The sequence below is a fragment of the Arachis ipaensis genome, chromosome B5, assembly GCF_059453495.1.
Source record: "Arachis ipaensis isolate K30076 ecotype BB chromosome B5, ASM5945349v1, whole genome shotgun sequence".
NCBI lineage: Eukaryota > Viridiplantae > Streptophyta > Magnoliopsida > Fabales > Fabaceae > Arachis > Arachis ipaensis.
The window spans coordinates 53768216-53784118 of NC_142440.1; positions in this window are offsets into that span (position 1 = coordinate 53768216).

The window sequence follows — 15903 nt, forward strand, 5'->3', positions numbered from 1 at the left end:
GTATCACATATTCATGTACCAAATTTTTTTTTTAATTTTATCATATATGCATTGATCTTTCATTAGCTTAACATTGGGGTAATTTTGTCCCCTTATTTATTTATTTAATTGAATATTTTTGGGTTTTTTTTATTAAAGGTATAAAAGTAAACATATCATATCAATGCACATGAATTTTTAATATTTCTGGTCTCACATGAGTAGGTACCTAAATTCCTAATATTTTATCAAAGTAACACTATACACTTTCATCAACCCAGGTTTCCACAGTTCCTCACACTTAATTGACACACAATCTCTATCTTAAACTAACCAAAGATTCAATTGGGGTGATTACTTGCTTTTCTGCTTAAGGCTAGTGATGAGGTAAAATACAGAACAAATGGGGATTAAAAGGCTCAAGGTGGCTAACAAAGGTAATTGAAAGGGTCGGCTATTTGGGATAAGTGAGTTAATAACAAATGATGGCCTCAATCATATGCATGCATATAAATACACTAAACATTGGACATATAGAGTGGAACAAACTATAGATCACAATTATAGAGAAGAAAACACACAAGAATAAAATATTATGTTTAAATAATGTAACCATGTAATTAAGCTCAAATCTCACGGGTTGTGTGTTCTTAGCTATAATTTATGTTCCAAATTACAATCTTGAAACAAGTTTAACAAAAAGGTTTTAATTTAAATTAGTGAAATGCCATAAAAGTTTCTTGAAAAATAAATTATTACTTCAACCAAGTAGTGGTAAAATATGCACAAAATCAAACAATCATATAATCAAACATGCAAATGCACCAATGATATAAGAAAGAAAATAAAACATTGGTGTTGAGGAGAAAATAACTAACCCAAGGAAGTCGGTATCGACCTCCCCACACTTAAAGATTGCACCATCCGCGGTGCATGCTAAGATGTGCAAGTGGACGGGCTGCTCTAACTGATGCTTTTCTCCAAAGGCTGTGCAGAAGGACCTGTCTGTTGCCCCAGGTAAAAGTTTTCTGTTTCCTTTCTATATGGCCATCCTGAAAGAAGAGAAAAGTGAAGAAAAGTAACCCAAAGACAAAGATAGAAAATAAATAAAATATGGTTGGGTTAATGCCAAATAATGAGGGTCTCAATTACATGGTAGCTACAACATGTACGTGAGAAAGCAATAGAAGTAAATGGCATATCAATAGTGCAAAAATGCAACAAAGGGGAAGAGTATGGGTAATGAAAGACAGTGCAAGTTCATGTCAATGCAAAAGGAATACAAGTATCATAAAAGATTGGCATTGATTTAAGTAATATTACCCAACGGTGTAGAACAAGTCACTAAGCACCAAAATAATACCAGAAAAGATATAGCAGTTGAATCAGAACATTGAGCACCAATGAAAACATAATGAATTTAGAAAAGAAAATATAAACATGCACAAAGTTAAAATGCAATGAATAAAAAATATGCAAATAAATTAATTAAAATAGAAAGAAGAGAATAAGAATGAGAAGTTAAAGAAAGGAAGAAGAAGTAAGTAAGAAAGAAAGAAGAAAGAAGAAAATATAGAAGCAAAGGGAAGGAAATTAAAAACAGGACGCGATGCGCGCGAGCAGGGCACCCGTGCGTGTGAAAACTGTACTAGCCATGCGACGCGTATGCATCTGGCACACGCACGCATGGGTGGTCTGAAAGCGAAAAGACGCGCACGCATCAGTGATGCGTACGCATGATAACCCACGCGGCTCCAGCACCATGGCATCATAACTCTCTGTTCAAGCATCTGTTTACGCTGATTTGCAATACCACACGTACGCGTCAGGGACGCTTATGCGTGGATTGGCAAAAACGCAGAGGACGTGTACACGTGCAACACGCGTACGCGTGGGTTGGCTGTGTGCCAGGCACGCCTCCCGCGTCGTTCCAGCAGAACTCTTTGCCTATTTGCGCATACACATACGACGCGTGCGCATCATAGACGCTTGCGCGTCGATTCCCTCTTTTTTTATACAGAATGCAAAATGCAGAATGCAGATGATTATGCAAAAATTATGAATGAACACTAATAAAAAAATAAAATAAAATAAAACTAAGAATAAAATGAAAGATCATACCATGGTGGGTTGTCTCCCACCTAGCACTTTTAGTTAAAGTCCTTAAGTTGGACATTTGCTGAGCCCCTTGTTATGGTGGCTTGTGCTTGAACTCATCCAGGAATCCCCACCAATACTTGTAATTCCAGCAGCCTCCGGGATCCCAAACTAGGCACATAAAGCCTTCAAGCAAGTTAAAGCAAGTGACAAGGCCCCAGGAGTGTTGATTGGTAGAATGAATTCCGGGGTCCCAAACCTTGCCTTTGCACCCGTCTTCTTGTTGATCATTATTGTTCCAACGGGGTCGCAGGCAATCTGAATTCTCACTGAGACATCCAAACAACTTCCTAGACCCATTCAATCGAGCTTTACACCAATCCTTGCACTTCAACTTGGAGCATGGAATCGTATTGAACCTTGCATGACAACTCTTACCACTAACCATCTCCCTCTTACTCTTATAGCCACAAAGAGCTCTAAGTTACCCATCCGTCTCAAGCAAAGCATATTCAAGTGCGCTAATTAAGCTTAGAGATGAGATATTTACCCACTTAAATGAAAGAATGGATGGTGATAGCTTTGCGGGAGAGGTCTCCAACAACTTTCGCAAGGTGATTTCCAGCTCCACTCCCTTGAGCTCTTCCTTGACAACTTCCACCTCTTTGCAAGCTTCTTCCATTTCAACCTCTTCCTCTTGTTAGCTTTCTTCCAATTCAATATCTTCTTCATTACTTACCAAGGGCATGGGAGGTTGCGCCTCTTCTTCTTTAATCTCTATCTCTTGATCAACCTCTTCAAAGTCTTCAACCATGATATGCCTTGGAGGTTGTACACCCTCCTCAACATCAACATCAAACACCTTGGAAGGGGGCTCTATAACTGGACTTTCCCATGGAGGTTCCACATCTCCCAAGTCTTCAACCACTTCCTCTTCTATGATAATTTTGGCTTTCTCCACTTGCTCTAGTACAAAATCAGACTCCTCCTTGATGTCTTCCCCTTCAAGACAACTTTCCTCAAGGGTCTCTTCTACCATCACCTTTAGGGCCTCCTCTAGCTTCTTGTGAAGTATGAATTCGTGAAACTGATCCATTTCGTCCCTAGGACGATCCCTTCTCTCTTGTTCCATGTCACTAGCATAATTGGGATCGTGTTGCTCTTGGATTACTGGATGTGGGTGCTCTTCCATGGAGGGCGGTGGTGCACTAAAGCTTGAGAGTTGAATATTGGGGGTGGAGGGTTGGTTCCTACGGGATATAAGATTTTGGAGTTTAGAGGTGAGACCAATGAGATTAGAGATAAGTGTGTTGTTATCCAACTAAGGCTGGGGTGGATAGGAGGGTTCATTTGTTGGGAAAAAGGGCTCATGATAGGAAGGTGGTTCATCTTGATAAGGATATGGAGATGGTGTATATTGAGGTGGTAGTTCTTGGAAATATGGTTCGTAAGGCTCTTGGTATGGTAGGTAAGGATTAGGGTCATATGGAGGTGAATGGTGGAAAGGGGCTTGTGAGTATGGTGGTTCAAAGCTATGTTGAGGAGGGTGGTCATAGGCATATGGTGGAGCTTGTTGGTAACTACAAGGGGGTCCACCATATCCATTGTCTTGGTATGCACCTTGGAATGGCTCTTACTCATAGTAAGTTGGAGGAGGTTGTTGCCAAGAGGGTTTATCAAATCCTTGTGGCTCCTCCCATCTCTGATTGTTCCGACCTCGATGCATGTTCTCATTATAGTCTCCTCTTCCTGCAACATAGTTGTGACCAAACTCATAGCCAAAGGGGTGAGAGTTCATAGTAGCTAAAGAAAATAAAAACAAAAACTAGTAAAAATAAGCAACTAATTCTTAAACTAACAAAAACTAGCAAACAAGCAAAAAGAAAATATTTACAAAAGCAATAATAAGGCACACGTTTGCAATTCCCCGGCAACGGCGCCATTTTGACGACCAGATTTTCTGTTGGTAAAGAATTTTGCAAATAAATTCTCGTTGAAGGTATAGTTTCTAAACCAACAAAGAATCCTTTCGTACAAAAACTTGTTTGTCACTAAAGCAAACCCAATAAAAATAAACCGAAGTGTTTAAACCTCGGGTCGTCTCTCAAGGAATTGCAAGGAGGTGTAGTTATTATTGGTTATGAGATTGTATCTTTTTGGGTTTTTGGATAAGGAACAATAAAAGTAAATTGCAAGAAATTAAATTAATAACTATGAAAACTCTTGGCAAGGTATATGAAAATTGGACGTCCTATCCTAGTTATCCTTATCAATTGTGATGAGAATTGTTCATTGCTCCCACTTGGTTATCCTCTAACTATGAAGGAAGGTCAAGTGGATGAATCAATATGAATCCTCAAGTCTTAGCCAACTCCCAAGGAAAGACTAGAGTTAGTGGGATTCAAGTCAATTAGCAACTCTCAGTTATCAATCGACAAAGGAGTTTGATAACTCAAGCATCTCCAATTAATCAATTCAAGAGAAGAATGTAAAAAGCTAAATTGAAATTATAAATATGAAATACCTCAAATTGCATTAAATAGAAAACCAAATCAAACATGAGAATTCATAAACCAAATAGCAACATAAAGTAATCAATAAGGGAAATAAATAAACTTGAAAGCTAGAACAAATAAAAGTAGAAGAGAAATTAAATTAAAGGAACATTGAACCTAGAATTGAGAAGAAATAAACCTAAAACTAAGAGAAATCCTAAAACCTAGAGAGAGGAGAGAGCCTCTCTCTCTCTAGAAACTACATCTAAAACCTAAAATTGTTGTGAATTGCTTAATAATGAGAAGTGTCCCCTCATTCCTCCACTTTATAGCCTCTAATCTGTGTTTTCTGGGCCGAGAACTGGGTCAAAAATAGCCCAGAAATCGCCTCCAGCATTTTCTGCAACTTCTGCAAATCGCGCAAGTCACGCTACGCGTCAGTCACGTGTTCGTGTCGCTGGTCATCATCGCTTGTCACCTGTACGCGTCAGGCACGCGCACGCATCTCCGTGCAAACTCCAATCCACGCGTACGCGTCAGGTACACGCACGCGTCGCTGTAAATTTCTCCAAATCGCACGCACGCGTGAGCCATGCGTGCGCGTCGATGCTCGCTGGTTATCTCCTTAGTTTCTTGTGTTCCTTCCATTTTTTGCAACCTTCCTCTCCATCCTCTAAGCCATTCCTGTCCTATAAAGCCTGAAACACTTAACACACGGATCCCGGCAATGAATGGTATAAAGGGGAATTAAAATACACAAAGTAAAGTTTTAGGAAGCGAGTTTTCAATCATAGAACAAAACTAGGAAGGAATTGTAAAATCATGCAAATCATATGAATAAGTATGTAAAGACTTGGTAAAAGCCACTCAAATCAGCACAAAATAAACCATAAATTAGTGGTTTATCCCTGGTACTACTGCTGTTGTACGAAATAGTGTTGGTTTTGCGTACACGCGTACCAAGTTTTTGGCGCCGTTGCCGAGGATTGTTGAGTTTGGACAAACTGCCAGATTGTCTTGCTCCCTAGATCAGGTAATTTTTATTTTTCAGTTCTTTAATTTTTTGTTTTCTTCTTCTTATTTTTTCAAAAAACTCTAAAAACGTTTTCAAAAATATATTTCTTTTCTTTGTTTAATTTTTGTGTTCTTGGTTTGAGTCTTTGAGTCTTTAATTTTTATTTTTTTTTCTTTGTTTAATGCTTGCATTTTTTGAATGTGTCTATGTTCTTGGGAATAGTTGCTCCTTTGGATCTTTCTTTCTAAAATTTTTCAAAAATAATTTTTCTTAGTTTAATCTTGTGTCAAGTCTTTAAGTTTGGTGTTTTATTTTTATTCTTCTTGCAATTTTCGAAAATTTGGTCTTGGTTTACAAACAAATTTTAAGTTTTCTGTCCTTTTTTTGTGTTCTTGAGTTCTTTGAGTCTTTAAATTTTGTTCTTTGTGTTCTTGTGAGTTTTCAAGGTGTTCTTGAGTCTTGCATGTATTTTGATCTTAAAATTTTTACGTTTGGTGTCCCTTGGTAATTCCCTCCAAAATTTTTGAAAAAGCAAGGGTGCAAGATCTAAAAATTTTAAGTCTTGTGTCATTTTTGTGTTTTTATCTTTCATCATAAATTTAAAAAAAAATAAAAAAATATCTTTTATAACTAATTTTTACCTTAATTTTCGAAAATTAACAAAAAAAATTCAGATTTTGATTTTAAAATCTTTTCTTATGTTAGTTGTCAAGTTTTCAAAAATCAAATTTTTCAAAAGTAAAAATCATATCTTTTTCAAAAAAAAAATCTTATCTTTTTCAAAATCATTTCATATCTTTTTCAAAATTCAAAAATCTCATCTTATCTTTTTCAAATTTCAAATTTTTTAAAAATTAAATCTTTTTCAAAATCAATTTACTAATCTTATCATTTTTGTTTCTTATCTTATCTTTTCTAACTTCTAATTTTTAAATCATATATTTTTCAATTTTAAAATCTTATCTTATCTTCTATTTTATCTTAATTAAAAATTTTTTCTTATCTTACCTTTTATTTTTATTTTTATTTTTTATCTTTTATTAATTACTATCTTATCTTCTCTCTCATCTTTTTCAAAACCACCTAACTAACTCTCTCTTCTCAAATTTTTGAAAACTACTTCTTATCTTCTCTCTCTTATTTTTCAAAACCTCCTAACTAACTCTTCTCTTCCTTAATTTTCGAAAATATCTCTCTTTTTCTCTCTCATCTTTTTCAAAACCTCCTAACTAACTCTTCCCTCCTTAATTTTTGAAAATAATATCTTCTTCTCTCTCTCTTCTTTTTCAAAACTACCTAACTAATTCTCTTCTCTTCCAAATCTTCGAAAACTTCTCTCTCTTTTCTCTCTTCTATTTTTGAAAATTCAAAAATTAAAATTCAAATCTTTTTAAATTAAATTAACTTAATTTTCGAAAAATCAATTAATTAATTAAATAAAAATAAATATATTTTAATTTATTTTTTCTATTTATACTTCTTCTCTTCTCATCTCTATTCATTCAACTCTACTTTAATCGACTCTTTGCCTACAATTCTTTGCTTTTCATCTCACATCTCACTTGGAGCTTCTTGCCAATTGGCACAGAAAGCTCTTCTTGTGACTTCCTTTCCATCTTCACTTCTTTTTATTTACTCTTATTTATTATTTCCAAGATAATTTTCTTCTCTACTTATTTTATTTATTTTTATTTTTAATTTTTATCTTCTTCTTCTTCCTCTACTTCTGACTTTAAGGAGGAGCTTCTTGCCAATTGGCATAAAGAACCTTCTTCCTTTCCATCTTTCTTTGTCTTCTTATTTATGACCAGGAACAGGGATAAATAACCCCTCTTGACTCCTGATCCTGAACCTGAAAAAACTCTAATGAGGCGTTTACAACAAGCTATAGCACAACACTCCAGAAGAGACCTTTCAGAAAATTTTGAACAAGAATTGGAGGACATGGCTGAATTATAAGATGAGCCTAGAAAGGTTCTTGGTGACTTCACCATGCCTACCTCTGACTTTTATGGCAGAAGCATTGCTGTACCTACCATTGGAGCTAACAATTTTGAGCTTAAGCCTCAGTTAGTCTCTCTTCCGCAATAGAAATGCAAATTCCATGGACTTTCAATGGAATATCCACATCAGTTCTTAGCAGAATTCTTACAGATCTGTGATACTGTAAAGACCAATGGAGTTAATCCTGAAGTCTATAAGCTTATGCTTTTCCACTTTGCTTTAAGAGACAGAGCTAAGTTTTGGTTGGATGCCTATCCAAGAGAGAGTCTTGACTCTTGGGAAAAGCTTGAAAATGCTTTTCTGGCTAAGTTTTTTCCTTCTCAAAGGATGAGCAAGATTAGAGTGAAAGTACAAACCTTCAGACAAAGAGAAGGTGAATCCCTCTATGAAGCTTGGGAAAGATACAAGCAACTGATCAAGAGATGCCTTCCTGATATGCTCTCAGAATGGTCCCTCATAGGCGTGTTCTATGATGGCTTATCTGAGATGTCTAGAATTTCATTGGACAACTCTGTGATGAGAAGATTTTTTTGTATGGTTTAGAAAAATCTACACTAAAATCCAACCAAACATTTTATCAAACACTTGGAAGGTATAAAAGAAAAGCATAGTAAAATGACAAGAAATATAAAATCTAACACTACCAAATGCAAGGAAATAACAAGAACAAAGCAATTAAATAATAAACAAACATAAAACATAAATTGCATTAATTGAAATCAAAAGGAACAAAAGTGCATGAACATAAAAATGACTAGAATAAGAAATTAACAAAAGGAACTAAAAGAGTAAAGATGTAGCAACAAGAAATTGAAAGGAAGAGTAGATGAAAACAAGAATTAAAATCTAGATCTAGGAAGAGATTTGAATCTAATCTAACCTAATTCTAGAGAGAAGAGAGAGCTTTTCTCTCTAGAATTCCAACCTAAAACATGAAAAAAACTAAACTATGTCTACTTGGTTCATTCCCCTTCAATTCTTGGGTTGAATAGCATCAAAAATGAGTTATATTGGGCCTAAAATGCTTCAGAAATCGCTGGCCACGAATTGTCTTAAGTGAGTCACGCTACTCCTGCGACGCGTGCGCATGGAACGATGCGTACTCATCATCAAACGCAAGGCAACTATGGCAAATTTTATATCATTTTGAAGTCCCGGATGTTATCTTTCCAACGCAACTGAAACCGCCTCATTTGAATCTCTGTAGCTCAAATTATGATCGTTTTAGTATGAAGAGGTCAGGATTGACAGCTTAGCAATTCCTTCATTTCTTCATGAGTTCTCCATTTTTGCATGCTTTTTCTTCATTCCTTCAACCCAATCTTTGCCTTCTAAACCTGAAATCACATAACAAACATATTAAGGCATCGAATGGAATTAAGGTGAATTAAATTTATCAATTTTAAGGCCTAAAAAGCATGTTTTCACTATTAAGCACAATTTAAGGAGAATTTACAAAACCATGCTATTTTAGTGAATAAATATGGGAAAAGGTGATAAAATCCCCCAAATTAAGCACAAGATAAACCACAAAATTAGGGTTTATCAAATCTCCCCATACTTACACTAAGCATGTCCTCATGCTAAGAATAAAGTAGGACAAGAAAAGGAGTATGAACATTTATTCAATGCAAAGAAACTGTATAAACTTATCTACATGCATGCAACTAAATGCAATATGACTCTATCTACTTGGTTAAAAGTAAATCAATCTCCAAGACATACATGAACAAGTAGGGCAAAAGTAGTATGATGATTCATGAATCCCACCAATTCAAATATCAAAATGAAGTTCAAATAGACTTGCAAGAAGAAAGCTCATGAAAGCTGGGAACAAGGAATTGAGCATTGAACCCTCACCGGAAGTGTATCCGCTCTAGTCGCTCAAGTGTATAGGGTTGATCACTCAATTCTCTTATAACCATGCTTTCCATGATTTGTTTTTCATCTAACAATCAACAATTATTCAATGCATGCATACATTTATCATGAGGACTTATTCATAGATTGTAATGGGTCTAGGGTAAAGGTAAGGATGCATATGGTCAAGTGAGCTTAAAATCTGAATCTTTGATTAACCTAAGCTCTCACCAAACACATATAACAACCCATACAATTCACATTCCATATGCATTGTTATTATTACTTTGCTTTGGGGCATTTTGTATTGCATTTTTTTTTCTATATATATTTTTCTTTTTCTATTTTTTCTTTTTATTTTTCTTTTGATATATATTTTTCTTTATTTTGTATATATAATATTTTTTTTTGCAATAAAGTATATACAAACATATCAATGCATATGGTTTAAACATAATTAATACATGAGTATGTACCTAATTCCTATGATTTTTAATGGAAATACAAAACACCCTTTTACCTCAACCAATGTCCCAAGTTTCCCGACACTTGAATGATACACACACTCACTAGCCTAAGCTAATCAAAGATCCAAATTAAGGACATTTATTGTTTATCACTTTAAGGCTTGTAATGTGCTAAATTAAGAACAAAGTGGGTTAATCGTAGGCTCAAAGTTGGCTAACAATCGAAGATAAAAGGTAAGGCTAATTGAAACAATGGCCTCAATCATATAAATGCATGTATACACAAATGAATGGACATATAGAATCAAACAAATCAAATATTACAATCATAGAAAGAGAATGATGCACACAAGAAAGAAAAAAATAGTGGTTATAAGATGTAACCACGCAATTAGGCTCAAAACTCACATGCTTGTGTTCTTGGCTCAAAAACCATGTTCCAAAATAAATTCTTCAAGCAAGATTAACACAAAATTTTTTTCAAATTGGTAGCATGCCCTAAAGATGATTTCTTTAAAAAGAAGTTATCAGCCTAACCAAGTAGTCCTAACAAGAAAGAGTTGGTAAAATATATACAAATTCTAACTAACATGCAACCAATCATGCATTGCAACAACTAGCTAACAAAGAAAATTATGAATTGGTGTTGAGAAAGAAAATTGTTACCCACAGAGATCGGTCGAACGACCTCCCCACACTTGAAGATTACACCATCCTCAGTGCATCCAAAGATGAGCAAGGTGGATAGGTTGCTACAATTGATGAGTTTCTTCAAAAAATTATGCGGATGACTTGTTTGTCGCCACATTTTGAAAATTTTCCCTTCCTTCTTGGTGGCCATCCTAAAAGGAAAGAAAAAGAAAGAAATTAACCCTACGACGAAAATATTAAGGCAAATAGAACATAGGCAAGGGCTAATGCCAAGTAAGAGTGTAGTTCTCAACTACATGGCAGCTGTAACATATAGAAGAGAGAGCAATATAAGAGAAGACATATCAATAATACTTGATGCACGAGTAAAATCAAGGCAAAAGTAAATGACATGAGGAGAACACTCAAAAGCATCAAGTTCAAGTAGGAATGAGTGGGTCATGAAAGACATGCAAGTTCCTATCAATGCACAAAGGATGTAAGTATCATCAAAGGTTAAGCATTGACTTAGAAATTTCATCACCCAACAATATCAAACAAGTCAAGAAGCACCAAAATTAACCAAGAAAATCTCAACAATTGAGTATGAGAATTCAACAACAATGTTAAAATAAGAAATTTAGAAATGAAAATAAGAACAAGCTATAAAAATAAAATTAAAATTCAATGAATAAAAGTATGCAAATGCAATAAAAGAAAAGGAAAGATGAGAAAATATATATATATATATTTTGAAGAGAGGGAAAAGAAGAAAGTAAGAAACGAAGAAGAGAGAAGAAGAAAGGTAGAAAGAAAAAAGAAGGAGAGAAGAAAGAAGAAGAAAGGAGAAAGGAGAAAAACAGGGTGCAATCCACGTATAAGCATCCACCATGCTTAAGCATGGATTGTAGCAGGGACAATCGACGCGTAAGTGTCGCCCATGCTTACGCGTGGATTGTAGCAGGGACAATCGACGCGTAAGCGTCGCCCATGCTTACGCGTGGATTGCAGCACAACTCTAGCACAAATCTCTGGTGTTTGTACTAGGAGTCCCCCTATGGCAATCCACGCATAAGCATGGCCCACGCTTAAGTGTGAATTGACCCTTTTTTTTAGAAACATAAAAGTAGAATTTAACACTCTCCTAACCATAAACATTCTAAATCACCCAAAATTCAAATTTAACAACAAATCTTTTGGTTTTTGAAAAATTTTCAAAGCCAAAACAAACAAAACTTGCACTTTAACCAAAATGCAATTCAAAAACAACTATTCTAATCAAAGCATGAATCTAATAAGCAACCTAGCAATCAAAGCAAGATATGCAAAAGTATGAAAAGAAGAAAACTACCTATCAATGGCAACTTGATAAACCACTATTTTATGATTTATCTTGTGCTAATTTGAGTGGTTTTTATCAAACCTTTGCACACTTATTCATATGATTTTCATAATTTTACAATTCCTTTCCAGAGTTTGTTCTATGATTGAAAACTTGCTTCCTAGACCTTTAAATTTAATATTTTTTAATTTCCCTTTATCACATTCGATGCCGTGATCTGTGTGTTAAGTGTTTTCAGGCTATATAGGGAAGGAATGGGTTAGAGGATGGAGAGGAAGCTTGTATAAATGGAAGGAACACAAGAAATAAAGGAGACAACCAGCGAGAATCGACGCGCACGCATGGCTCACGCGTGTGCGTGAATTGGAGTTTTGCACGGCGACGCGTACGTGTGCCTGACGTGTACGCGTGACAAGGAAGTTCGCCAAACGATGCGCACGCGTGACTGGCGCGTACGCGTGACATGCGCGACCTGTAAAAATCGCAGAAAATGCTTGGGGCAATTTTGGGCCAAGTTTGGACCCATTTTTCGGCCCAGAAACACAGACTAGAGCTAGGGGACAAGCAGAGACTCAACATACATTCTCATTCGCATAGTTTTTAGTTTTAGATTGGAATTTCAGAGAGAAATCACTCTTTCTCTAGGTTTTCTTCACATTCATAGTTCTAGTCTTTATGCTTTTTATGCTTTTGCTTTGGATATTGAGAAGAGTCATTACCTCCATTGACGTTTCCATTATTCTAGTTTGTTTGCTTATTCATTTACTCTTTTAATTGCCCATTAACCCTGTTCAAATAAGGATGTTGCATTTTGGGATTTATTAATGTAAAGTACTATTTTTATTTTTAATTAATTTTTAGTTATTATTTAATTTATCATGTCTTCTTTTTATTCCCTTTATATGCCTGTGAACGTTGTATTCATTTCAATGGAGTAGACTCCCAACTTGGCTTGAGGGTTGATTAAAAGGAGAACCTAGAATTGGAATACTCAAGTGATTAGTTAAATTGGAAGTTGTTGGCTAACTCTCTAGTCGCTGACTCTAACCCTTCCTAAGGAGAGGATTAGGACTTGGGATTCAGAGTTGATTAGTTGGTTGCTTGACTTTCCTTTATTTAGTAAGGGATGACTAAGTAGAACAACAACCTCTTGCTATTCCACCTGGGAAAAACCAACAAGGATAGAACTTCCAATTAATCTACCCCCGGTCAAGGCTTTTATTTGATTATATAAATTCTCTCGTTAATTTTCATTGCCTTAAATTACAATCATTTAATTTCCTGTACTCCAACTCTTAAAAATTCTCGGAAAACTCCTGACTAATAAAATAGCACTCTTTTGTCAACTCTTTGGGAGACGACCTAGGATTCTTACTTCTAATATTTTTATTCTAAAATTTGTGACAACCCTTCTTAATTGATAAGCGGATTTTTGCTGGTTAAGAACTGTACTTGCAACGTATTTCTTATATTAATTTCTTAATCGGCTAATTTCTGCCACGTCAATTTTTGGCGGCATTGCGGGGAGTTGCAATAGCATGCTAAATTATTAGTTGGTGTAAATATTTTTAATTTTATTTATTTGCATATTTTATTTTATTTTATTACCATGAACTGTATGTTTCATTCGTTGAATGATGCGTTTAGTGTCTGATCCGAGCTTAGCCGCATTTGATCCTGAAATTGAAAGAACTCTTTCACGTATTAAGCCAGCTCGACGTCGGTTAGCCTCTGAGGGTGGTGAAGTGGTTACTATCAATTCACCAGTCTCATCTGAGGGCGAATCTGAACCGCCATCTGAGGAAGAAACAAGCTCCTCTACTATTGATTCTATTCATTTACGTGCAGGTAATATGGCGGAACCCAGAAGGATTACTCTCCAGGAGGCAGGAGCTCCAGACTTTACACTGCAACCGTATCAAGCGCGTCACCCAAATCTGGCTGCAGAATTTGAACTGAAGACAGCGCTAATCAACTTGATACCTAAGTTTCATGGCTTACCTGCTCAGGAGCCTATAAAGCATCTCCGGGATTTTCAGACAGCCTGTTCCACGGTTAGGAATCACGGTGCAGATGAGACTGCTATTTTGCTGGCCGCCTTCCCATTTTCTCTTGAGGAAAAGGCAAGGGAGTGGTACTACACTCAACCTGAAGTAGTTGTCACTAACTAGGATACGCTCAGGAGAGAATTTTTGGAAAAATACTTTCCAGCTGAAGTTACTGATAGACTGAGGAAAGAAATTTCCTGCATTATTCAAGGCGAATCAGAAACCCTTTATGAGTATTGGGAGCACTTCAGGAATCTTCTGGACGCATGCCCCCACCACATGATTGAAAAGTTAGTGTTGATCAGCTACTTCACACAAGGCATGAAGCCCCAGGATAAGACTACACGAGTAATGGTTCTCTTAAAAAGTACAAGACCGCAGACGAAGCATGGCAACTGATCAATGACCTAGCTAAGTCCACTCAGAATGCTAGACATAGGAACAGCCATCCCAAGGCTGTTGCAGAGGTTTCCTCTAGCAGTGAGACTCCTGCTCTGACACACACTCTGTGTGAGATGACCAACCTACTAAAGTAGATACAACTGAATCAATAACAATCTCAGCATCTCTCACCACAACATAGTCAACAACTGGTTCCTCAGAGAGTGTGCGGGATATGTGCATGCTATAGTCATTATACTGATGAGTGTCTGCAACTCCAATAAGAGGACAACACCTTGGCAGCTACTCACAATTTCTATGACCGCCCAACTCAAGGTTCCTATTAACAAGGCGGCAACTATAACCAAGGTGGGAACTATAACCAAGGTTGGCAAGACAACTCCAACCAAGGCTGGAGGGATAATTCCAACCAAGGCTGGAGGGACAACTATAACAGAGGAGGCAGAGACAACCAGGGAAATCAGAGGTGGAATAATAATAACAATCAACAAAATCAATATCAGTAGAATTCTCCATACTAACAGCAGAACCAGAATCAACCTTACAGAGCACCTCACCTAAGGCAATCCCAAGTGCCTCAGAACAACCAACAGCAGACACCTCAGATCACTTATCCCCCTTCCTCTTCTAATGACGAGATACTTCATACCCTTTCACAAGGGCAACAAGACATGCAGACTACATTTAACTCTACCATAAACGGTCTGAAAGCCACTTTACAAGCTCTCGTCTCTCAGATAGAGTCATTATCTACTCCCAACAATCAGCCTCTAAGCTCTAGTGCCATTCCTTCTCAACCTTTATCCAACCCCAAGAGTGGAATCAATGCCATCACATTGAGGTCTAGAACCACACTACAAGAGAGGAGTCACGAGGAGCTAAGCCCATAAGAAAACGCCCCAGTTGAGGACGTGGTTGAAGTGGAGGATGTTGAAGAGGAAAATGAAGTACAAGACATGATTGAAGAAGAAGCAACTCAACCAATGAATGGAGAACCAAGGGAAGCTAAAGCTGCAAGAGACGCTATCCCTATTCCATTTCCATACCTTGCAAGGAAACCCAGAAAATAGATGGAGCTCGATCCCAAAATGGTCGAAATCTTCAAAAAGGTTGAGGTAACTATTCCCCTTTTTTATGCTATTCAGTAAGTACCTAAATATGTAAAGTTTCTAAAAGATTTGTGCATGCATAAGGATAAAATTAATGAATTAGAAACTATTCCCTTAGGTAGTTCTATATCTGCTTTAATGGGTGATATACCGAAAAAATGTAGTGATCCGGGTCCATGCATAGTTAACTGTACCATTGGGGGTGTAATATTTTCTGACTGCATGTGTGATTTAGGAGCGTGCGTGAGTATTATGCCATTGTCTACATATGATGCTTTGAGGCTCCCTCCGTTAAAAAGGTCGGCAGCTCGTTTTGTTTTAGCAGATAAAAACATCATCACAGTGGTTGGAATTGCTGAAGACGTGCTGGTGAGAATTAAGGGGCTCGCATTTCCCGTTGACTTCTATATTTTAGAGATACCCCCTAATGACTCAGGAAGACCGTCATCTATCCT